The sequence below is a fragment of the Sminthopsis crassicaudata genome, chromosome 3, assembly GCF_048593235.1.
Source record: "Sminthopsis crassicaudata isolate SCR6 chromosome 3, ASM4859323v1, whole genome shotgun sequence".
Lineage (NCBI taxonomy): Eukaryota > Metazoa > Chordata > Mammalia > Dasyuromorphia > Dasyuridae > Sminthopsis > Sminthopsis crassicaudata.
Window position 1 is genome coordinate 159,364,711 of NC_133619.1, and position 25,373 is coordinate 159,390,083.

A 25,373-nucleotide genomic window follows, 5' to 3' on the forward strand; every position below is an offset into this window, starting at 1 on the left:
CTTTCATTTGCAACCAGGACAGAGTAGCCAAAGAGCCTAGAAGTGGATTCTCTGGTGCCAGGGCACAGCAACATCCTGGTTCCCCACCCAGCTTCCTGTCTAGGAGTTTGTGCTGCTACCTGGGCTCAACAGCTTCTCCCCCTTCCCAATTGAGACAGATCTTTTCTGAAGTTCTTCCACAGTATCTTCTAATGAAAAATTTTTCTACTCCAAATATGTGTGGTTTCTGTCACTCCAAAACTAGTATTGAGGCTGTGAAAAATGCCCAAAAGTTGGGTTTCCACAATGTTACAAGCTTTCAGGTAGTATAGGGTAGTGAGTAACACTGACCAATAACTTTTTAGAATGTGAGAGGTTAAGGAAGATTAGGATTTACAAAAAAACTAAGTGATCAATAGAAGCCTTGAGTAAACAAGAAATTGAGGGGCTAGGAAGGCACAGGTTGATTCAGTCAATCAGAAAGACTCTTGAGGTTTATGAGAAAACCAGCCCAAACTAGTTGGGATCAATGACCTGACATGATCAAATAACTATTGGGCCTGCTTAATAGGCTAAATAAATATTAAATACACCCCAGAGGAGGAGTTTTTCACCATTTTTGAACATGGAATATATGATAAGTGGGGGCATGTTTTATACATACTAAGGGTAAATATGTAGTGGGTGTATCAGAAAATCCTTTCTCTGAAGTAAGGAACTGTGTCACACAAGCAAGTATAAATGCCTCCATCTCTGTGCTTAGATCTCCTTCTTCCCAAAGAGGAGTAGGTTCTTCTTCTGGCCAGAAACATTATGATAATTCCTTAAGGTTCTTCTTTAATAAATTTTCCTTGATATCTGATTTTCAGTGTCAAGAGTGTTATTTTTAACAGAGGCTTAATGTGCTGTTGGTTTGAGAAAAGGTCAGAGGAGGTCACAGAAAGCTGTGTCTGCTCTCAGCCATCTTGGCTAAAACTTTTTAATTTGACGTAATCAAAGTTCTCCACTTTGTCTTTCATAATGTTCTCTAATTCTTCTTTGGTCATAAATTCCTTCCTTCTCCAGAGATATTATCGGTATGTTATCTCTTGTTCTCCTAATTTTTTTATAGGATCATCCTTTATGCCTGAAACTTGTAGGTCTATGCTGAGTTTCTGACATATCATTTACCAATTTTCCCAGCAATTTTTGTCAAATTGTGAGTTCTTATTCCAAAAACTGGAGTTTGGGGGTTTATCAAATAGTAGATTGTGATAGGCCTTGATTATTGTGTCATGTTCCACTATGTTCCACTATGTTCCACTATGTTCCACTATGTTCTACTATGTTCCACTGATCTACTCTATTTCTTAGCCAGTACCAAATGATTTTGATGACTGCTGTTTTATAATATAGTTTTAGGCTTGGTACTGCTAAGCCACCAACCTTTGCATTTTTTTCCATTAATTTCCTTGATATTCTTGATCTTTGTTCTTCCTAATGATTTTTATTGTTTGTTTGTTTTTTTCTAGTTCTATAAAATAATGTTTTGGCAGTTTGATTGGTCTATCACAGTACAAGTAGAAATTGTAGTTTTTATTATATTAGCTAGACCTAATCATGAATAATTTTATTTTTCAAATTGTTTAGATCTGATTTTATTTGTGTGAGAACTATTTTTAATCATGTTTATATAGTTATTGGCTTTGTCTTGGCAGGTAGATCCCTAGTATTTTATTTTATCTATGGTTATTTAAAATGGAATTTCCCTTTCTATCTCTTGCAGAGGGACTTTGTCAGTAATATACATACATATATGCACACACATACACATTGATAATTTATGTGGATTTATTTTATATCCTGAAACTTTGCTAAAGCTGTGAATTGTTTCCAGAAGGTTTTTGGATGGTTTTCTAGGATTCTCTAAGTACATCATCATATCATCTGCAAAGAATAATAGTTTTATCTACACATTGCCTATTCTAATTACTTTTTTCTTTTCTTATTGCTAAAGCCAACATTTCTAGTACAATGTTAGATAATAGTGATGATAATGGGCATTCTTGTTTCACCCCTGATATTATTGGGAATGTATCCAGCTTCTCTCCAATACAATTAAGGATTGCCATACGTTTTAGATAAATACTGCTTATTATTTTAAGGAAAGCCCTTTTTATTCCTATGTTCTCTAATGTTTTTAATAGGAATGGGTGCTGTATTTTGTCAAAAGCTTTTTCTGCATCTATTGAGATTTTCATATGTTTGCTATTGGTTTTGTTATTGATTAGGTAGATTATGGTAATAGTTTTCCTGATATTAAACCAGCCCTACATATATAAATCCCACTTGGCCATAGTATATTATAATGCTAATAAGTTGCTGTAATCTCTCTGCTAATATTTTATTTAAAACATTTCTATCAATATTCATTAGGGAGATTGATCTGTAATTTTCTTTCTCTGCTTTGATCCTTCCTTGTTTAGATGTCAATACCATATTTGTATCATAGAAAGAATTTGGCAGTACTCCTTCTTTACCTATTTTTTTCCAAATAATTTACATAATATTGGAATTAATTGTTCTTTTAATGTTTGATAGAATTCACTTGTGAATCCATCTGGCCCTGAAGATTTTTTCTTAGGGATTTCATTGATGACTTATTCAATTTCTTTTTTTCTAAAATGGGACTGTTTAAGTATTTGATTTCCTCTTCCATTAACCTGGGAAGTTCATATTTTTGTAAATATTCATCCATTTGGCTAGATTGTCAGACTGGGTGCCATAGAGTTGTACGATATAGCTCCTAATTATTTCTTTAATTTCTTTTTCATTGATAATAAGTTTCCTTCCCCCTTTCATTTTGGTGGTGGTGATTTGATTGTTTTATTTACTTTTTCTGATCAAATTAACAAAAGATTATTCCATTTTGTTAGTTTATTCATAAAATCAAGTCTTAATTTTGTTTATTAGTTTAATAGTTTACTACATTATTATTTTATTAATTTTCCCTTTGAGTTTCAACATTTCTAATTTGTTATTTAATTGGGTTTTTAAAATTTTGTTCTTTTCTAACTTTTTTAGTTCATGCCTAATTCATTGATCTCCTCTTTCTCTATTTTATTTATGTAGCTATTTAGAAATAGAAATTTTCCTCTAGGAACTGCTTTGTTTGCATCCCATAGATTTTTGTGTGTTGTCCCATTATTCTCATTTTGAATAAAATTTTGGATTGTTTCAGTGATCTTTGGTTTGACGTACTCATTCTTTAGAATTAGATTATTTAATTTCCAATTGTTTTTTAATCTATTTTCCCCTGGCACTTTATTGAATATAATTTTTATTGCATTGTGGTATGAAAAGGAAGCATTTACTATTTTTGCCTTTTTGTATTTGATTGTAAAGTTTATGTGCCCTAATACATGGTCAGTATTTGTGTAGATGTCATGTACTGCCAAGAAAAGGGTGCATTCCTTTCTGTCTCTATATAATGAGATCTATCATATCTAGGTTTTCTAGGATACTATTAACCTCCTGTTTCTTTCTTGTTTATAATATATTCCTTTTGCATTTGGCCAATTGAACTTTAAAGTCCCCCACTAGAATAGTTTTGCTATCTATTTTTTCCTGTAACTGGCTCTACCATTTGGTGCATATACCTTTAGTATTTTTACTACTTTATTGTTTACAGTACCCTTTAAAAAGATGTAATTTCCTTCCTTATTTCTTTTAATTAGATCTATGTGTACTTTTGCTTTTTTTTTTAACTTCAAATACCCCTGTTTTTTTTTAACTTCAGCTGAAGTATAATAAATTCTGTTTTAGCCATTTACCATTATTCTGTATGTTTCTCTGTGTCAAATTTGTTTCTTGTTCACAACATATTTTAGAAGTCTATTTCTTAATTCACTCTGCTATTTGCTTCCATTTCATGGGAGAGCTCATCCCATTCACCTTAATAGTTATGATTACGAACTCTGTATTTTCCTGCATCCTATTTTTTCCCCAGTTTATGCCCTTGTTCTTTTCCATCAGGTTGCTCAGTATTGTTTTGCTTTTTTAACTCATCCCACCCTTTATCTTATCTTTTATCAGCCTTCTCCTCTTCTATTACCTTTTTTTCTTACATTCTAGAAAGGGAAGGAATACATGCTAGAGCTTAATATATCCAACACAATATCATACGCAAATACTTGTAGTATTACATCAGGAAGAAAGTCTAATTTTATATTATGGGATCAACATTATTCATGACAGTTGCAGTTTCTTAGGGAAACCAAATATTTCCCTGTGGAACACTTTAAAAGTATTTTTATTGTTGCAGTTTTTGAAAAGTAATATTATATTATCCTCAGATAATCCTAGATGATACCTTGTAGAAAAGTATGTTCAATAACTGCATTTCACTTCACAAATCAAATGATTTTTCATAATAAAAAACAAATGATAATAACAGTGAAAACTTCTATTACCTGCAAACTTTAATCTAAAAAGTAAGGATGTAGTCTGTCTAGAACATTGTTTCACTCTTTATTTTATGGGCTTTTACTACCAAACATACCCTGAAAGTTCATTTCACTCCTGAACTTCTCACATTACATGAACTCTTCTCCACTTTTATGTATTAATTTTCTGATTCTTCTGTTTTTTTTTTTTTTTTTTTTTTTTTGTCTGGCCCAAGGATTATCTTTGTTCATTCTTGAATTTCTATTTTAAGGAAAACACTCATGTCAGCTACAGTTCTCTAACCTATACTTCCAACACTGAACTTTCTCAACTACTCCCTCTCCATGTCCCCTTCAGTTTCATTTAATATATTCCTTCCCTTTCTAGAAAGTAGGTGCCTTTGAAGACAGTCAGGCACTGTTTTCTGCCTTCTATTTGGATTATCTGAGGTTAGCCAAAAAAGACATTTAATAACCAAATATTTTTTTTTTTAATTTGACTGCAAACAAACATGATGGCAATTGCTAATAAATCCAGCAAAGAGTCTGGGGGGGGGGGGAGTGGGGGAGATCATCAATTGGTATATATTACACTGTAAATGGGTCAGAGATAGGAAAATATGCTATGACCAAAAAAAGATACTTGCACATAGATACATAGATAGATTCCTCTGCTGGGAGTTCCTAGAAATTTTGTGAAAGAAGAAGTTTCCTATGATCAAGGGTTCTTTTCTGTTTCTTGTTTATTTTCTTTCCTTTTCTTTTGTTATTTCCTTTTTTTTTTTCTTTTCTTTTCTTTTTTTTTTTTAAACTTTTAAGGTGTATCTCTGCTCTTGGAGTAAAGATAGCAATATCCCCCACTTTCTGTGCAGCTCCAAGCTTTGGCTTTGAGCACAGGGAAGCCTTATGTTTGGAGGGAATAACTTTATCTGCTTTTTTCCCCAGAAAACCCCCTGGTTTCCCAGAAATTGCCTTCTGAGCTGGAACTGGAAGCTGCCTCACTGATCTGCTCTTCTAGTGAATCAGGACCAAGGATCTCAGTTGCTGATCTGCTCTGATTAAGGAATTCTCATTAGCTATCCCAGATTCTGTCTGAGCTGGGCTAATACCCTTTTCACTCCAGTGAGACTGATGTTTCTAGAAATTTTTTCAGTCTATTTTGAGTTGGACTGGTTTTATTCTGTTGGACTCTGTTCAGAGACTTACTTTCATGTAGTTTTCAAGGGAAACTGGGAGAGGTCAAGCAGTTTCCTGGCTTTACTCTGCCATCTTGACTCTCTATTACAGCTTTCAAAATTGTTTTTCTTTACAATGTCTTTATTATGTACATTGTTGTGATTCTGTTCACTTCATTATTGGCCAGTTAATTTATTTAAAATGTTATCTTCATAACATTGTAGCATAAATTATTCTTCTATTTCTACTTAGTGCAGTATATCAGTTCAGACATACCTTTCCAATTCCCTCTAAATTGTGTGTGTATTTGTGTGTGTGTGTGTGTGTGTGTGTGTGTGTGTGTGTGTGTGTGTGTTTATTTCTGATCTATGTTAGTCAATGCAGGGAAGCTAAATGTTGCCTCTTCAAAAAAGGATTAAACCTAAGACTTTGCCAAGAAAGACTTTTCAGCTACAAAATTTTCCTTCCCCCTTTCTTACCCCACTTATAATCTTCTATTTAGGGAATACCTCAAAAGTTTCATAAATATCTAGGAAGCTCCAGTTATATTTACCTATAATAATATTTTCTCAACATCTACATTGCTGCTGAGCATGTACTTCCTCTTCACTATGGGCTACTTAATCAATACTATATGAAACTTAAACGTGAAAGTTAGTCTATTTTCATAAAATTTGGCTCATTAAATCATAACTTTTCCAAAAACCTTCAAATTCCTGGTTGTCCTTCTTTATGTATTGTTCCTTCTACTATTGTAAATGCCTTGAAAGCTGAAATATTCATTTGACTTTTGTATTTCTTACTTTCCAATTTTGGCCATTCTTTAAAAAAAAAAAAAAAGCTGATAAAAACATTTTTGTATATAAAGGTCTTTTTCCTCATTCACTGATAGCTTTGCAATATTGGTCTACCAGTAGTATAGCTGGATTTAAGAGTAGTCATAGTTTGGTAACTTTAGGAATAGTTCAATTTTTTTACTTAGGAATAGTCAATACCAAAGATGCATAGGTATGCTTGTTTTCCTGCCAATTCCTCAAACATTTCCAAGACTGTGGGGGAGATGGAAACTCAAATTTTCCTTAATCTCCATGTATACAAATTATTGTAATTATGTACATTTTTTTTTACAAGGTTGTTGGTAAGTTTGATTTATTTTTTGACCTTTGAAAACTGTTTATATCCTTTGACAATTTATTGAAGGACTCTCAGTCTTATAAATTTGAATCAATTGTTTTATATCTTGGATATGAGATCTTTATTAGATAAACTTATTAAATTTTTTTCTCATTTTTAATAAATTTAATTATATTGCATTTTTATGCAAAAACTTTTTAATTTTATTTAGTCAAATTTACCCATGCTATCTTCTGTGATTCTGTTCTTCCCTATGTATATAGATTCCAAAGACAATATATTCCCTGCTTATTTTTATTTATGTGATCTTTTATATACAGGTAATGTATCTATTTGACACTTCGAATATATTATTAAATGTTAGTCTAAACCTAATTTCAGCCAAACAATTCTAAAATTTTCTCAACAGATCCTATTAGATAGTGAATCCTTCCACTAGTAATTAGGATATGTGCCTATCAAACATCTGTATTTATTTATTTTTCTGTATTATATAATCAAATTTTCTGACTGATCTCTTTCTTTTTAAATAATCCCAAATTGTTTGAATTATTACTGTTTTATATTCAGTTTGAAACCTGGTATTATACACCATCTTCTTTCTCACTTTATTTTTTACATTTGCCTTGAGATTCTTGAAATTTTATTTGTTTTATGTAACTATTATTTTTCTAATTCTATTAAATACTAGCTATATAAACAATTTTTTGATAATTTAATTAGTATACATTGAAAAAGAAAATTGATATTGATAATATTTTCTTTTAAAAATTTTATTTAGGTAGTATTATCTCTCTATACATATTATAGATAGTTAGCTACCTAACTAGCTTTAGGCTTGGTTTGGTTTACCCACATGAAAGCATGGTTTCTTTAATTATTTAGGACTTTTTATTTCTGCAAGAGAGTTTTATTGTTGAACTCACATAGTTACTTGTTGAATCCTGTTAGATACATTGACAGATATTTTGTAGCATCTGCAGTTATTTTGGATGTAATTTTTCTTTTCATCTTTATCTATGCTTATTTCTTTTATTTTTTTCCCTGACTGCTATTTCTAATCACTACTAAAGCTATGATAAATTGTCATGGTGATAAATGTAGTGTTCTCTTTCTCTAAAGATGTAATCTTCTCTGTGAGCAGATCTCTTGGGGAGCTTCTGGAGGCAGCCTTCCTTTCAATTCTGTGTAATCACCCCAAATGCAGCCAGGAGTTGAAGTCCTTTATTGTGTCCTTCAAAATCCTGAATCTTTTTCTGGGCCTGGTTAGCCTTCTTAGAGGTCTATCTCTCTCCTTGGTTCCCGAGAGCTCTTGTCTGAATGTCTCCAGCCATCACAAACTTGGAACTGGGAATGAATCTGACTCTGCCTCCAAGAGTGTGGAATTGTGGGTTTCTGCCTTCTTCTGACTTCTCCCGGAAGTCAGTCCTAGTTCTGAATCTCCTGGAAGTCCATGAGCAGGCTTTTCCTTTAGACTTGTGAATCCCCTGGACTTGTGAATCTCCCCACTGAATCCTGGCTCAGATCTCCTCAAGCTTCCAGTGGGCTTGTCCTTTTATATGCTCTTTTAAGGGTGTGAAAAGTGTGAACTCTGAACTAGAGAACTAGCATGCTAAATTAGACAACTGACTTAGTACCTTGTAAGAATCCTAACAGATAATGGTCATCCTTATTTATCTCTTATCTTATCAGAAAAGGCTTTTTTTTCTTTTTCTTTTACTGCTCTTGGATTTGCATAAGATATTAATCACTATTTAAGGAAAAGTACATGTGTTCCTATACTTCTAGAATCCTGAAGGTAAATGAGTTTAGGATTTTGTAGAAAAGACTTTTCAGCATCTATTGATATAATCAGAAGATTTTTATTATTCATATTATTGAAATGGAATTTTACACTTATAGTTTTCTTATGAGGAACTTACTTTATATTCCTAATATAACTCCAACCTTCTTATAGTGCATAATCTTTCAACTTTGTTTTTGATGTCTACTAACTAAGGTCAGATCTCCCTAAATCATTTACATTGGTCACCTGGATCCCCAAAGGGCAGCTGATATCCTATACCTTCAGGTATTAAGAGGCAAATTTTAAGGGCTGGATGTTTATCATGACCCTATCTTCTCTCTCCCTTCTTTCCTTTCCTCCTTCCTTCTTTCTTCTTTCTTTCTTTCCTTCTTTCTTTTCATTCCTTCCCAGGAGAGATTGAGGCTGGTGACTTTGTACAATCCTCCCCCACTTAAAACCCAAGAACAGACAAACAACAATACTGCTTTCTCCTTTTCTTGATTCTTTCTATGGCTCTGGCTTGAGTCAGGATCCTGATCATTTATATATGATATTCAATTGGAAGCAGACACTCATAGTTCATTCAAAAATTAACAAATGATTCATTTAGCTCTATCAAGAGGACATTCAATAAAGATAGGCATTACAAATGTCCCAAAGTGATTCAACTGAAAAACTTATTTTGCTTCTGTATTGTCCACAATGAGTAACCACAGTAAGCTATTTCTTGGTGGTAAAGTTCTTAAGGTCTTCTAGAAGATTTTCCCTCAATTAAATGAATTTAGGGCACTGATCAGTCTTGGGCTGAGATTTGTAAGAAGCTTGACATAAGTGGTTCTAAAGAAGAAAAAAAAAATAAAAATAAACAAAAAAAAAATAATAACCTTCTGAAGGAGAAAACACATATAGAAAGGACACAAGAATTCCAACTTATCCCCAAATCCTCTCACCTTTGGTTTGGGAAGACTCAGTGCTCACCTCCATATGGTAGATAATACCATATCTTTCAGGTCACTGTGAATCTCTTGATGAGGTCTAGAATTGGGGTACCTAAATGAAATTCGGGTTTAATTGAGGTCTAGTGGCAGGTTCAGGGTATAGGGAGTCAAATAGAGCTCCCCTGCAACCCCATTGGATTCAGCGCAAGGATATAGAACTAAATGAGGTCTAGTAGCAGCACAAGAGTCCCCTATAAAGGAATTTACAGACCTGAAAACTTAGATTGATAAAAGAGGTTTATTATGGGGTTTGGAAGTAAAGTTAAAGTCTAGTTAGTAAAGTTGAAGGTAGAGGTAAGAGGGCATCAGAAACAGTGTTCCAGTGGGCAGAGATCCTTGGCATGCCAGGTGTAAGGCTGCTATGTTTGGAACCTCTGCAAAGAGAGGGCTTCAGCTTGGCTCTTTTATAATGAGAGATTAAGCTAAAGGGGCCTGTGGTAGAAGTCCCAAGTTGGCTCAGATCTGGGTGGGGGCTGTGGGAGCCTGGATCTCCTATTAGAATTCAAAAGGGTGCTTTTGACCAGGATTTGTGAATCAAAGGTCCTAGCTTCTTGAATTAATAATGCATCAGCTAGGAGAGGCTGGGAATCAGAAAGGAATAAATCCATCTGAAAAGGCTAGTTTCTTAAAGGGAACACAATTCACATCACTCTCATCACAAAATAGTACTATGCACATCATCATGAAAGCAAAGTTGATTACACTCTCTGAGTTACACTAATTCCCACCTAAAATTCCCTAACCTATTGATGTAAAATATGTCCCCTTTGACTTTGGGGGGGCCCTGAGGCTTTGTCCCCATTTTCCAGTGAAGTTCCTAAGTCTCAAACTCTCCTCTGAAAGAGTCCATCCTCAGGGAAGAATAGTCCAGAACTCCTCCAAGTAGTTCAAATTCCCAAGATAAGTAATCTCTTTTCAATTTGAGATCTAGGCCCCAGGCATTGACAACATCAAGTGAATCATTCAATTTTGAACTGAAGTCCAAGCCTCAGTCTGCTAATAAAAGACAACTCTGAAACCCAAATCTTTGCAGAAGTCCTAAATAGGATTATGCTCGCCAAGGAAGCTGTCTACTTAGCAAGCTGTCCTGCCAGGACTTTTTTTACTCACTGATGAAGATATTCTCTTCTCAGTGTTGAACTTCGCTATCTTCCTAACAGGACCTTTTGCCCACTAAAGAAATCTGTCTTCCTAGAAAGATAGCTTCTCAGTGCCAAAAAAATTCCTTTTTGCCACAAAGATTTTGGGTTTGCTAATTCTTTCATATAGGACCTGCAAAAGTGGATCTCCCACCCCAATTCTGATACCTCATCACTACTACCACTAACCTCATCATTTGCAACTCATGAGGTTCCCTGACTTCATCACTATCAGCTGGGACTTTGGCTTACAAATTTGCAGCAAGTTGTGTAATATTCACCCCATTATAAGATACTGAATGACGGCTCTCTTTCTTCCACTGTCTATGGCATCTGCTACCCAATAGGCCTATCTCTGCCCTCCCTTCCACTTATGATGGGGCAAGGAGTTGCCACCTATGAATACTGCAATTTCTAGGACTTGACTCTTCACCCTTTAGTGGGACAACCAGTTTTGCCTGTCTAGGTGCTCTAGGCCAGAATGTCACTTCTCCTGGATAGTCTAGAACAATGGTCCTCAAACTTTTTAAATAGGGGGCCAGTTCACTGTCCCTCAGACTGTTGGAGGGCCAGACTGTAGTAAAAACAAAAATTCACACTCTGTATCTGCCCCTCAGCCCATTTGCCATAACCAGGCAGGCCGAATGTGGCCTGTGGGGTGTAGTTTGGGAACCCCTGGTCTAGAATGACCAAGGAACATAAGTTGATAACTTATATAAGATAGCTCAATAAACTACAAGACTATCTAAATAAGCCATAATTTCAGTTTCTGCAATTGGTCTTCCTCTTTAATGAAAGGAATTCTTCCTCTAATAATTCAGCCCTCACTGAAGGACCCACAATCTCCTCAAATATCAAATTCATAGGGTAATCACCAAGGCTATCTCCAAGGCTAAGAAAGTGCAAACCATAATCACCCAGACATTTTTTAAAACGGCCATAAAGCAATGCCTATGAAAGCAAAATATAGAGACTTTTTTTTTGTCAGTACATGTGCTTTATCTATCATGTCCAAGCATTAGTTCTATTTTTCATTGTGGAAAAGTTCATTGGGACCTTAAACTCTTGAGAAAGGGAATACTGCTAATAGACAAGGCTCAAAGTTTAAGCTAACCTCTTTTTAAATCCTTAAATTTACACAGCATCCTGGATTCACATGAAATCACCAGGAATGTAATTGACCTATTTAAACATATCACTATTTTAAGAAAGGTATTTGGATTCCTAAAAAGAATCAAGTAAATTCCTTTCAAATTCCTTTCTACAACTCTCAATGACTTGCAGTTCAACATGGAAAAAAAAAAATCCTAAACACTTCCTTCTGTAAAAAAAAAATAGAATATTTTCACATTGACGAAGGGACCTCAAAACTCTAAAACTCCTTAGAGGACAAATTATCCTCGAATCCTGCCTCTGTAACCACGAGAACAAACAGCTTCATTCTGTTATCTAGGTGGGGCTAGCTGAGTCTGGGGTTAGAGATTCTAACCTCATTGAATTGGATAAACAACCATTCACTTCAAAGATTTTTTATTCAATTCCAGCTCAAGCTGAAAGCCAGCTTGTAGATAAAAAGAGCTAACTTGGAACTCACTCTTTGTAGAGGAGCTACTATGCCATGCTCAAGGAAACTCTCTCTCTTCCTGGCATAGAAGCCTCTGCCCACTGGAATAATATTCTCTTTCAGCATCACCCTCTCTTTATTTCCCTCACTTATTTCCCTAAATATCTCCCTCTCACGATTTCTCTACTTGAAACTTTATTCCCCTGTTGGGAATTTAGCCTTTCTAGTCATGCATAGAAAAGGCTGACTTCCCAATGCCTATAATAAACTTCTTTTTATAAGTCTAGCTTTTCAGGTTCATAAATTCCTTTAGAAAGGACCCCTGTGCCTCCAGAAGGGGATTCCCCAAAAATCCCTACCCATATGACAAATTCCAAGAGGATTTAGGGGAGCCAAACCTCATAATTTGGTTCCCTGAACCCCGAACTTGCCACTAACCTCATCATTTAACTCCTGACCACCAGAAACCCTCAATCTCATCATTTTGGTTCCCTGAATCTAATCTCATCAACATTACAGTTTGGGAGCTGAAGAAATGAGTACTAGGTGACATCCTAGCCTATAGCTTCACTACCTAAATTTTAAAAATTATACTATTCAAATTGCTCACAATTTGTTCTAGTTTTCTTCAGAATACAATTCTTAATAACATAGTAATATACATACTGATTTTTCTTTGCTGAATGGCACAAAATAGTTGATTCTCTAATGTTCAAAGCATGAGTGCAGATGGAGGGCACCATGGAGTAAACAGAAACAATATCTCCAGAGGTATTGCTAAAAGATCATCAAAACCAGAAGTCAATCTAAGCTTATTTTATTTCCTTTATTGTCCATCCCCAGCTTCAAAGGGATCTTCCCACTCTAATCCTGCTTGATTATGCCAAGTTTTCTGGAATAGATGGGACTGACTCAGGCAAGTATGCTGGTAGTTTTTTTATTTCATTGGGATGAAATGAGATTCCCCCAAGGTCATTAAGCAATTGGGGGGGGGGGGAGGCTTTAAGTAGTCACAATGGGAAAAAAGATACTTAGAATATCCATTTGAGTAAGATATGTAAAGTTGGTTCAGCTGAGCAAAGTTCCTTTGACATTCTAATGATCATTGTGGCATTCCAGCCAACTTTACTCTATTTGTAGTTCTTTATTGTTGTTTATGCTAAGGTAACCAGGAAATTGTATGAAACCTAAGCCATTAATCCTCTTAGCCAATCACACCTCAAAGATGATATCAATTCATTGTAAAGATAAAAAAAAAAACCTACCTGGAGAGCAAATTTATCACACAGTTCTGATGAATGCCATGAAATTGGGATGGCTCATATGGCTTAATGATGACAAAGCGAAGTACATTTAGCAGAGTTGTGATACTATCAAGGTAGAGGTGTATATATACACCTTCCCTCCATACTCCCATAGGCAGCATGATATAGGTGGTGGAATAAATGACAGTGTAATATACTTTCTGGTCAATCACACAGAGCCACAGGGAATCCAAATTTACATAGAGTTTTCAAATAAAGAGCCTTTGTTGGCAAGTAGGGCCCTGGGTTCTCAGAATATAGGCCTTTAACAAAAGGAAGCATTTTTCAAAATCAATCAGGAAGGGGATCCATGATTAGGAAAGTAGAATTTTAACTAACTTTAATATCAGCAAACTTAGTGGAAAGTTTTAGTAGTCATGTTTTTAATAATTGTTTTTTTTTTTTATTTTCAAAATATGTACAAAAATAGTTTTCAACATCCATCTTTTTAAAACCTTATGTTGCAAATTTTTCTCCCTCCTTCACCTCCATTCCCTTCCCCTACATAGTGAATAATCCAATATAGCTTAAACGTGCAATTCTTCTAAATATATTTCCACATTATGAGGCTGCACAAGAAAAATCAGATCAAATACAGAAAAAAAGCAAGCAAACAACAACAAAAAAGGTGAAAATACTAAGTTGTGATCCATATTCAATCCTTATAGTCCTTTTTTTGTATGTGGATAGCTTTTACAATCACACTTTTGGAATTGGCCTGAGTCACCTCATGGTTGAAAAGAACTAAATCCATCATAGTTGATGATCGCATTATCTGTACTGTATACAATGTTCTGCAGGTTCTATTCAGCTCACTTAGCATCAATTCTCTCCAGGCCTTTCTGAAGTCAACCTTTAACAGTCATTTGTAAGTAGACCAGAGTTCAATTTAAACATTAAGCCCATCCCTGGTTGTGTGAAAAGAAAAACTCCTAGAAGAATGGAAATGTAGATACCACCCGCTATTCATTAGCTCAGCTTGCAGGAGAATGGGAATTATGTAGTACATAATTTCCAGCAAACTATTTTGTCCTATTTGTACTCATTGTATCTCTCTTTATCTGGTCAGAAGGATTATTGCTGATTTGTCCAATGATAATGATATGTCCTCCTTGTTGTTTCTAATATACCATACTTTATTCTCCTTTATATTTTCACTTGCTGTTCAGCATACTTAGAATATCCCAACCTCAAATCTACTAATCCAGTCTTCACCTATATGCTGACTTTTGAGCTGGCATGTTCAACTGCTAAATGGATATCTCAAACAGAATATCTGCCAGATAAAATCAACATGCTTCAAACTTCCTTCAATAATTTTCTTCCTTAAACTCTTGTCTTTTCATAATTTACCTATCATTTACATACCACCATCCCAGCCACCAAGGCTTCCAACACAGATACCATCCTAAACTCCTCATTTTCTCTCTGATCTATATCTAATCTGTTGACAAGGGCTGTCTATTTTATCTTTGTAACATCTTTAGTTCATACCACTTCTCTCCTGACATTTGCCATAATCCCAGTACAGGATTTCAACACCTCATACATACATGGAAATAACTGGCTAGTTGTTTTGCTTTCCCCAAGTTTCTCTTAATTTGTTTATCCTCCACGAAGATATCAATTTTTTTTTTTTTTCCTATACTGCAAATCTGAGCAGATCACCCTTTTAGTAATAAGCTCCAGTGCTTCCTCGGAGTCAAATATAAACCCTCCCTCCCCCTTGTAGTCTTCTTATTCCTGATTATTCCTTCCTCCTACTTCCTACTCCCCCTCCCAAACCACGTACTTTATGTACTTTTCAATCCAGTGACTGGCCTCCTTCCACCTCATCACTCCTGATATTTTAATTCAGTATTCTCTATGTCTGTGATTCTTTCTCTTAATATCTATCTTCTCTAGGTTCCTTTAATTCCCATTTAAATTCAGCTTCTACAGGAAATTTCCTGATATCCTTAAATTCCAATGCTTTTCTTCTATTGATCATTTCCAGTTTATACTGTACATAATATGTTGCATAATAGTTTGACCCCTGTTTCCTCCAGTAGATTGGGAATATCTGGAAAGTTAAAATAGTTCCTTCTTCGAGAAATTTTTTTCTGTTCCCACTGATGTGCCACAGTTCCCTTTTATTGTCCTGTTTCCCTAACTGTCCTGACTCAGTTTCCCTAAATTGTCTTGCCTCAGTTTCCCTGAATTATTCTGCCTCAATTCCAAATTGTTCTGCTCAGTCCTGCAACACTAGCCCTCCCTCCTAATCATCCTGATCCAGATCAAGAAAAAAGACCTTCTATCTTAGACATCATGACCCCAGCCCTTCCCTATTTATCAGAATATCCTGTACCTCCCTCCATTCTGTCATTGTCCTTCTTCATCCCAATTTATCAGAATGTCTGGTGCCTTCCCCAACCCTATCAAAACCAGATCATAGTCAGTTCCAGCTCTCAGTTCTCTGATTCCATACTGCCTCAGTTTACCCCCCCCAGGTAGGTTGGAGCCATGTGCATATATACTTCCTGGGAAGCACTTATTAGCTGCTGGATGCTGGATTCTTAAGAGATGATAGTCTCATTCAGCCCTGGGGCCAAACACCATGAATTCATTTTGTCCCAGTAAATCTCTCCCTTTCAAAAAAAAAAAAAAATATTAAAACTCTCTAATCTCTATCTTGCCTCAGTTTCTCCTGTATTGCACCACTTAATGTTAGTTTCTTACCTATGAGATTATGTTTACTTTACCCTGTATCTATCAAATAAGTATGTTATTTATTTATTATTTACCCTATTAGAATGTGACTTGCTTGAGGACTGGGACTGTTTTTGCTTTTATTTAAATCCTCAGGGATAAATAGTATGTGTTTAATAAAGAATTAAGCATTACAACAAAAAGACTTTAATAAATACTTTAATGACTAACTAAACTGATTTTGATGACAGTGAAGGAGAAAGGAGAAAAAAAAAAGAAACTACTTCCCACTGAAGAAAGATTCCCTCCAGTGTCTAGCTACTCTTCTGAATTGTAATTCTCCACTATTACATTGATTCATACCTTGATTGAGCAACTGTTTAATTTTTTGCCTCTATTTTAAAGCCCTCAAGGTTCTACTTAGCTTGTTTAGTTAGACAATCTCAAAGTTCTCTTCTAGATCAAATTAAAGGGGAGCACACAACTAATATAAAAATTATAAGATACAGCGAAACTTGTTTACACTTAAAAAAAAAAAAAAGAACTCTTGGTCAAGCAAAGTGGAAGTACTAAAATCTTTCTCAGAGAATTCTTTCCTTTTTTCCTCACTCTAACCCTTCCTTAAGCATGTGTCACTGAAGAAAGGAAGTGACTCTGTACAGAATTTCTGGCCACTATTCTATTTCAAGCTGTGGTTTGGAGAAGTGTAAATGACAAGTGGGACCATTAGAAAACAAATCATCAGATGTGCCCATAAGTTTTCAGTCTGTCTTTGATGTTGATTTGACACACATAGCTTAGCATGAGGCAGATGATTGATCTCTTAGGTTCCCTGGATATTTTTAGCAGTGTACCTGCATCCATATTCTGAGGAGATCCTTACAAAGGGCTATGAAATCCCTTTCTGAAAGAAGCAATTATGGGGTGTTGAATTCCAGGATTAGAAAGGTTTTATTGTCAGAATACAGAATTAGTTGATGGGATCCCCGGATTTTATCTCATATTTTGTCTGGAATGTACCTCCTGATGAGTCATTTAACCTTCTTAGGAACTTTTGTAAAGCTGATGAAATTTATGGAGGGTGGGTATGCTTAATTAGAATTGTTGAGCACCTAAGGTTCACCTACATTATATTACTGAAGTGCAACGTAGCTTTACTGTAGGTAATTAGCAAGCTGAGTTATCCAAAAGACCACAACCTCTTCAATTCTCAAATAGGTTCAGCAACTATCACAGCTGTGCTGATCATTAAGATAAAAGAAACCTAAACCTTAAGGGAGAAACAGCTTAATTGATGTATCCCATCAGTTTCGGTGCCAAATTAGTTATGGGCAATAAGGCCAATGAGTAGGCAATATCATAGAAACCGGAAATAGAAAAGCAAAGGATTATCTCCAAGTACTAATTTCTTTTTTCTCTCTCCTAAATATCTATTACCTACCTCTCCATATTTCTAACCATTAAATAGAGCAACAGAACTGATTTGGGGGTAGGGGAGCCAATTAAAGGAGAGGAATGTAAAGGGAAAAAGGTGGGATAGAGGGAAAAGGTTAGCAACTCTTCAGAGTATTGTTAATTAAATGCTTAATTTTGCTAAATGTCATTTCATTAATGTGGCTTCAGATGGTATTGGACTCACTCTGCTCTCCTGAGGGTATTTTAAGAGAATCTATTTTCCATTTTTTAAATTGTCTTTCAACATATACTTTGCCGATTACATAAAGATGCTTTGGAGATCAAAGTCATGAATGTTAGCACTTTTAATTCTTTAATATTCTAATCCAATGTCTCTATAGTGTTACTTTATTAAAGAACAAACTGCTTTATATAAAGATCATTGCAACAGACACTGTCTGTACTGCAATATCTGGCATAAATATTAAATGATAGAAATTTCCCAAGAATCATTACTTTCTTTGTAAGAAAATGTTGAAGTCTCTCTTTGTCACACTGTCTCTGTCTCTTTCTGTTTTTGTCTCTGTCTCTCTGTTTCTGTTTGTGTGTGTGTGTGTGTGTGTGTGTGTGTGTGTGTGTGTCTGTCTGTCTGTCTATCTGTCTCTCTTTTTTCCCTTGGGGGTAAGGGGTAAGTGGAAGACTCCCAATTGTTGCATATCTCAAGTTTGGCTCCACCTCTACACATTATTCCCATAGCATCTTACCTGATCTGGATATCCCTAGACTCTTCACTGACATAGTCCATAAAATGTATTTCTTAAATTCAGAGATCAAATATTTATTAAGTTTCACTCATCTCCTAGTATATATTCAATCACTCTTTATATCAACACATGTTATAAGTATTTTAAAAGGTGGTAAGGATAGAAAGAAAGGAACAAAATAATCCTTGACTTCAAAATGTTTATATTCTATATTCTGAAATACATGTACTAATAAGCACTTAATAAAACTTGTTCTATTGAATAAATTACACATTTACACAAACTAATCAGTCTTCAACATCTTTTGGAAAGATTTGTTTCCCTTGTCAAAAACTTTTAATTTACTAATATGTCAGATATAAATTCCTATCTTTTAAGTTTTCTCATAAACTAACTAAAGAAACTTACTTCTAAATATCTATCCTCTGCAGTACTTCTCTTTCTCAAACTTAGGAGCAGTAATGATAAATGGCTAACATATTATATAGTGTTTTAAGGTTTAAAAAATCAAATATTATCTTATGTTGTATCCCCAATCATGTTATGAGATATAACTAAAGTTATCAGTATATCTGTTTTACCAATGAGAAAACTAAGATTCAGCAGAAATTGTTGCTAGTCCATATTCACAAATCCCATAAGAATCAATAAAAGCTTTGAGCCCAGATCTTTCCTGACTTTTTCTTCTATCATGTTCCATCCTGTCATATCATGCTATATATATTCATCCTCCCTCTCACTACACACACACACACACACACACACACACACACTGCCATATATTAAAACTTCACTTTTTTTTTCGGTGGTAGGGGGGATATTTTGCATCCCATTTTTTTTATTGTTGTTGTTTTTATTTCAAACTACATTTTATTTGTTAATTTATAATTTTAGAGTTTTTATTTGTTTTTAGATTGATCAATAAATAAGAATACATCTTTTAAGACTATACTTATCAAATGTTTGATTTAGAATACATATTGTTTAATTAAAAAATCATCCAAATAAAATATGCTGGACACATCTTTGGTAGTACTTAGCAATTATCTTTCAAATTAAAAGTGTACATAAATAAAGCCTACTTTATCCCTTAACTTTATATCTCTTTACTAATTTTTTGTCTATACACTAAAATTGAATCAGTCCTAAAAATTATGACAAAAATAAGGTGATCTTTTTCACGGAAATTAATGAATTAGTGTAAAATCAAACTAAATTAATTCTGTCTCTTATATGCCTGGCCATCTATAATCTTGATAGACTATTCATTGTTTGAATGTCAGCCTTGTGTTCTCAACTTGGAAACTTAGCAAGCTAAAGGGGGATTTTTCACATTTGCATATTTCATATATTGTTTAGTATTGGAAATCTCATAGGGACTCAAAAATATTTACTGATTAATTTCTACTCTCAAATTGTACAATCTCTATCTGTTCAATGAAGAACAAACAAACTTTAAGGAATATATCAAAAGGTCTTTTTGCTGTCAAAGGAATTCCTAATGCAAAGATTTAGTTGCTTAGTTAATGGTAATTAATTCATATTAATAAAATAACTCATGCAACTTAGAGTTTTGTTGTCTTTTTTTTCCCCCCCACAAATGGGAATGAAATCAAGGGCTACTGAGTCTCCACCAATAAACTTATGGTAAGGTTTTTAATTATCATTCTCATCAATTTCTAATGTCATTAATTTATATAAGATGAGTAAAATATGTTAAAACTTTAAATTGGGAGTGCTTAATATATGTTTGTTTCCTTCCTTTCTCATGAAAGAGGTATGATTACTCTAAGACAATATTAGTACTTAGAGAAGGCATGAGGTACAGATAATTTTTTTTTTTAATCTTTAAAAGAAAATCAACAAAATAAGACATTTCTGAAAAGCCTCAGGGGCAGATTTTCCAATTGGTACCATAAATATATTTTATATCATTGGAATAAATCACTGTAGATACTTTAACCACAAACTTTTTTTGTTTGTTTATTTGTTTGTTTTTTTTTTTTTATTTGTTTTTTTTTTTTTTCTTCTCCTTTTTGTTAGTTAGGAAGAACAAGTTTTTGATAAAACAGAAGAGGGCACACTTTTACATAAGACAACATCTACAGAACCAAAGCTAAGGAAGCGATTTAAGACCATTCATGTAAAAAATATCTATTTTAGGAGAAAATATGATTTGACTATATTTTTCTCTAAAAACAAAATATATATATATATATATATATATATATATATATATATATATATATATATATATATATATGCATTTACTAATTTGTCGAATTAAATTATTTGGAGGAGACATTGGAACAAATCCATTAATCATTTTGAAATCACTTAAAAGAAAACATAACATTGGGACATAACCAATAAAGATAAATAAAAACAGATGCTTTTATAACACTTTAAGGTTGCCAAGCACTTTATGTACATTATCTCATTTGATATTCACCATCATTCTTTGTTAGGCACTGTTGGTATGTCCTCCAAATGTAGGAAGCAAAGAATTTAAATGACTTGTCCTTAGGAATACAAATATAAAAGAGTTTGGTACAAGCCTAAGTCTCTCCTTAACATCAAGTCTGGTATTCTTTCCAGCACATCATGTGTTGATTATTGTTCTGAGTACTGTAGATGTGGGCCAAATTGAACACTGGTTTGGGGCAGAGGATATACAGAAAGCTTTTCCAATGTTTAGTCTATGATAATATTCTTTATCAGTACAAAAATTTCTAATTCATGAATTTGTTTGCCATGAACCATATCAATCCGTTGGTGTTTTGTTTTAGTGAACTTTATGGGGTATAGTCATTTGAAAAAATAAGTAGCAACTTTAAATATTGTAGTTTCTTGCAGATCAGTTAAAATATCAGACAAATTTGGAAAACTTCACATTTAACTTTTCTTAATTCTATGCAGTCTTTCCGGGCATGGCATACCTCTACTTAAAACAACTGAAAATGAGTGTCTTTTACACAGTTCCTTCTTTCTCAAAAATACTATGAGGCAAGTAGTGTCAACTATTATTACCCCCAATTTACCATCATTGAGATTTGTTTTAATAACTCTTTGGAGAGCAGGAAAGTAAGAGCATCTCCATATTAAAATTAAGTCCTGTATAAGAGAAAAAAAATTGAACAGTCTCTACTTACAGACTAGATCAGTAAGCAGAAATCAGATAAAAAACACTGAATTGAGCAATGCCAAAAAAAAATAAAGTAAAAACAACAAAATTAACAGAAAACCCACACAATAAAATCTTTCTCATTATCTCTAACCCATATCTCTCATGCACTGGAATCAAGGGAAAAAGGGAGAAAAATCACTTTAGGGTGGTTGTATGAAAAAAAGGGGAACTTGTACTCTATAAATAAAGAAAAACTACTATGAAGTGGTAGTGAAACAGTTCCCTGGGCTGCTTCTTCCCTCACCAACTATTACTGAGGAAGGCACTGTATCCATCAGTCAATCACAGCCAGCTTAGCCTATTCAGTGTCAATCATCAAGGCTTAGATTCAACAGCCAGCCATCCATCCTGAAACTACCACTGTGCCATCAGTCACTGATTCGCCATAACATAGATGCACAAGTAGCTAGCACCTGGGACTTTTTTTTTTTCTTTTTGCCCCTGAGGCTTTTCAGAAATGTTTTGTTTTGTTGATTTTCTCTTAAAGATTAAAAAAAAAATTACCTGTACCTTATGCCTTTTCTAAGCTCTAATATTGTCTTCGAATCATCACTATCTCTTTCATGAGGAAGGAAACAAATATATATTAAGCACTCTTTTATGTTCCCAGAAATTCTAAGCCCTTATAATATAGATAATATACTCAGCAAGTATATGAGACAGGATTTGAGTTCTACAGATTCCAGGGCTGACTCATTATTGCTTTACCAATTGTTTCATAAAGCCTTTTGTAACTCTCACTCTCCATATTACCTTTTAGTTGCTTTGCATATATTATTAATGAACTTAAACATAAGGACATTGTTTTCATCTAAACTCCTTGAGGGCAGAATTTTTTTTTGTTTTTGCAATTGTATTCCAGAACTTAGCACAGACCTCAGCACATAGTAGCTACTCAATAAATGGTTGAAAAATGAAAAAAAAAAAAAAAGATTAGAGATCTAGAGCTAATTATAATATTATTGTGTTTAATTTTTGTTTAAATAAAAGGTAAATTGTAGTTTTATCTATTTGTTTTTACCTTTAACTGTCCCTTCAGGCTTCATTATTCATCTTTAATCCTCTTCACTTTGAATCTTCAGTCTTGATTCCTATCAGGGCCTAATGGAATGATGTAATTTTTCCTTCCTAGGCTATTTGCAGAGGTGCATTTTTCTTTTTTTTTATTTATTTTAATAGAATTTTATAAATTATGTTGGGAGAGAAAAAATAAAACAAAATAAAACAAAAGGGAAAAACTATGGGAAAGATTAAAAAAAAAAAAACAGAAAAAAAGAAGTGAACATAACATGTGTTGATCTTACATTCAGTCTCCATAGTTCTCCTGGATGCAGATGGCATTTTCTGTCCAAGTCTATTGGGATTGCTTTGTATCACTGAACCCAGAAGAACCAAGTCTTTTATAATTGATAATCAAACCTTCTTGATGTTATTGTATATAATGTATTCCTGGTTCTACTTATTTCACTCAGCATCAGTTCATGAAAAATTTTTCAGGCCTTTCTAGAATCAGTTTGTTCATCATTTTTGTATATTCCATTATTGTTCATATACCACAGCTTGTTCAATCATTCCCTAATTGATGGGCATCTACTCATTTCTAATTCTTTACTATCACAAAAAGAACTGCTACAAACTTTTTTTTTTTTTTTTTTTTTTTTTTTTTTTTACATATGGGTCCTTTTCCTTCCTTTATGATTTCTTTGGAATATATACCCAGTGATGGCCTTGCTGAGTCAAAGGTATGCACAGCTTTATAGCCCTTTGGGCAGAGATGCATTTTTCTAAAACTATGCTAAACCCATATATCATCTTTTTTCTTGTTTTTTCTAAATAGTACCATGCTTAGCCAAGAATATATAAAAGCTGTCTTGCAGTTTTGTTAAGTGTCAAAAAAGAACAGATAATGTTTGTGTGGGGAGGCAAAACAGGTGACTTTATGACTAATGTTCCTATTGTCAAATCTTTTCTATCTTATATTACAACCTTGGGAAACTAGCAGTTAGAGGACTGAAGTAATTTTTCCAGTAGCACATTTCTAATTCTATGTAAATCAATGATTATGTCCCAGGTCTCACAATTTCAAGAATGCTTTTTCCATTATTGTAATACTTACCCTTATCTCACCAGGGAAAACAAATAGGGAAAATCTGTTTTTTCATTTTCTTGGGATCTTTCAAAATCCAAGTGGGAAGAAGGAAGGAATAGAGCAACTAAGAAGATTCAACCTGTCCTTGGACTATTGCTTGAATATGTTCTATAACATCATGTAGATATTTGAGGAAATAATAAAGATAATACTTCTTATTTATATACTATGTTATAGTGTACAAAATATTTGTCTCCAGCAACACCATGAATTGGATAATAAAAGTACCATTATTCATTTGTGGAAATAGGTTTACAGAAATTCATTAAGTTGTCTGAAGTTATATAAATCTCCAGATTCATAGTCTAGCTTTCTTTTCACTATATCTTGTGGACTTTGTGAATTCTTATGAAACTATCCTCTAAAATTGGAGAAATAATCATATTTTCTGTATAAAACTACAATAATAAAAGTTTTTCAGCTTAATTTTATGAAGCATAACATGCTAAATTTACTTTATAGAGTTGTAAATGAAATAACTTGATCATTAATACAGCAAATTATCCATTATTAGGGTAATAACATTAGTGTCCTATCAAAAAAAATCCAGATTTTTGAAATTTTTGCACATTGTACTTTAGAATACAATTTCTGGGACATATTCTTAAGTTAGATATTTTAACAATAGGAAATTAAAATTTCAACTATTATCCTTATAATTTTAGCAAAATGTTTTCTTTTGAGTTATCCTTAATCTCTTCTTTTATTAAAATATAATGGTATGGCTTTAAAAATCTCCAAATAATAAACAATTCTCATGTGGTAAATTCAGAAATTATCTAAATCATTAACTTACCTGTGAGACCTTTGCAAATTACTTCCCTTTTCTGGTTTCTTTAAATTTCATCTTTAAAATAATAGAGTTAAATGATATCTCTAAGATGCCTTTCAATTTCTAGGTCTTGTATATAAAAGTCATTTGATGTTTGTGAAGATGAATTCCAGTTCAGCATTCACTATTCTAACATTACTATTTGTATCACACTTTAACTTTATTTTTTAAATTTTTAAATTAAAGTAAATTTTAATTTTAAATGTTAAAAAAACCTTTATTTTTTAAAAATTGAGTAATAAGTCTTGTATTATTTAGTTTCAGTACTTTAATAACATCACATATTGGGCCAGAAATAGAATTTCATCTAATTAACCACATATGGACATTCCTTAGGTTGGTTGATCACAATCTTGCTTTGGGGTTAAAGTTCATTCAGGTGAAAAGTGCTGATGATTAAACTACTCATTCACACATAAGTGACTTTCCTCCTTTAAATTAAATTATAATTGAAGGAACTTCTTGAAAGAGTTAGAAATTACAGAAAGAGAGAGAGAGAGAGAGAGAGAGAGAGAGAGAGAGAGAGAGAGAGAGAGAGAGAGAGAGAGAGAGAGAGAGAGAGTAGCAGGAAGGAACTATTCTTTTCTCAGGAATTTTTTTACCCCTCTATACTTATTATAAAAAGCAAATCTGCTTTTAGAGTAGGATTTAGATGGATATCATCTGAATCTATCACATTCAATCCTTGCACATTTTGTAAGCAATTTTGTTACTATAACTCTTCTCATACCTAGTGAAGCTGAAGAAAATTGCAGACTTACTCTATGACACTTTTATGAGTCAGAATTATCACCTTTGTTTCTGGGTTGACCAAGATACTCAAACTAATCCTTCTGTCTAAAATTTATGCCAGA